This window comes from Limulus polyphemus, unplaced genomic scaffold, assembly GCF_000517525.1.
Source record: "Limulus polyphemus unplaced genomic scaffold, Limulus_polyphemus-2.1.2 Scaffold22, whole genome shotgun sequence".
In the NCBI taxonomy this organism is placed as follows: domain Eukaryota; kingdom Metazoa; phylum Arthropoda; class Merostomata; order Xiphosura; family Limulidae; genus Limulus; species Limulus polyphemus.
Window position 1 is genome coordinate 52587 of NW_013665632.1, and position 1146 is coordinate 53732.

Consider the following 1146-nt stretch of genomic DNA (forward strand, 5'->3'; position numbering starts at 1 on the left):
CTGGTAAATTAGGGACGGCTAGCGCAGATAGCCCTCGTGTAGCTTTGCGTGAAATTCAGGATAAATAAAGAAACAAATCTTAGACTTTCTAAAACTAAGCAGATAAGTACATAGAAAGAAAATAATATACAAAAACAACATATTAATTTAAAACTAAGTAATTATTTATTATTACATACGTATCAATAAGGATAATTTTATTCCATGTTTAGTTGCATATCATATCTTACTTATTATAAGAAACAACGATACATTTATTCCATATTTAGTTGCATATCATATTCTATTTATTACAAAGAACGATGATAAAAACAAAGACTTAAGATAATTACAACTAACTTTGTAAGATCAACTGGCGAGAGAGAAGTCAATTAACCAGAACCACCCACCGCCAACTCTTGGGCTACTCTTTCACCAATGAATAGTGGGATTAAACAGTATATTATAACGACAACACGGCTGAAAGAGCGAACATATACAGCGCTTGGTTTCGATCTCGCCACAAATATATATATATTCATAAAGTATAACAAAATAATGAAAAGCTAAATTACGTTTTCCAATCTTTTACTGAAAACTAACAATATGTTCACCTTAAAGTTATAGTTTTTTATCACAAAAAGATTATTATTAGATCTGTATTTCCAACAAATATAATCTTTACGAATGGCGGTTCTGATCAGTTCGATTACTGCTCAGAATCAAACTGTGTCATCACTTCCAGATGTGTGTGGAGACTCTTTTACTATTATTAGCTGATGTGAGACGGTAATCACGTTTAGCGCTTCTAGTATTCAGGCGATGTTTTCTTGACGAAAGGCGTTTGATGACTTGCTACCCCCAGTGCTACAGAATCAGGTGCAAGGATTGAGGATAATATCTAAAAAACTTAAACCATGTTGTTTTTCTCAGTGAGTTACTTGACCACTTGCTACCCCCTCCCCCAGTGCTGCAGAATCAGGTGCAAGGATTGAGGATAATCTCTATAAGAACTTAAACCATGTTTTTCTCAGTGAGTTACTTGACCACTTGCTACCCCCTCCCCCCAGTGCTGCAGAATCAGGTGCAAGGATTGAGGATAATCTCTATAAGAACTTAAACCATGTTGTTCTCAGTGAGTTACTTGACCACTTGCTACCCCCTCCC

The 1146-nt window shown here is 35.3% G+C and overlaps 1 protein-coding gene across 1 annotated transcript in view; it reads left to right on the plus strand.

Moving 5' to 3' along the window:
- Window positions 1–1146, plus strand: part of LOC106458330 — a 51199-nt gene that overhangs the window by 999 nt on the left and 49054 nt on the right. The gene's annotated exons all lie outside the window — the stretch shown is intronic.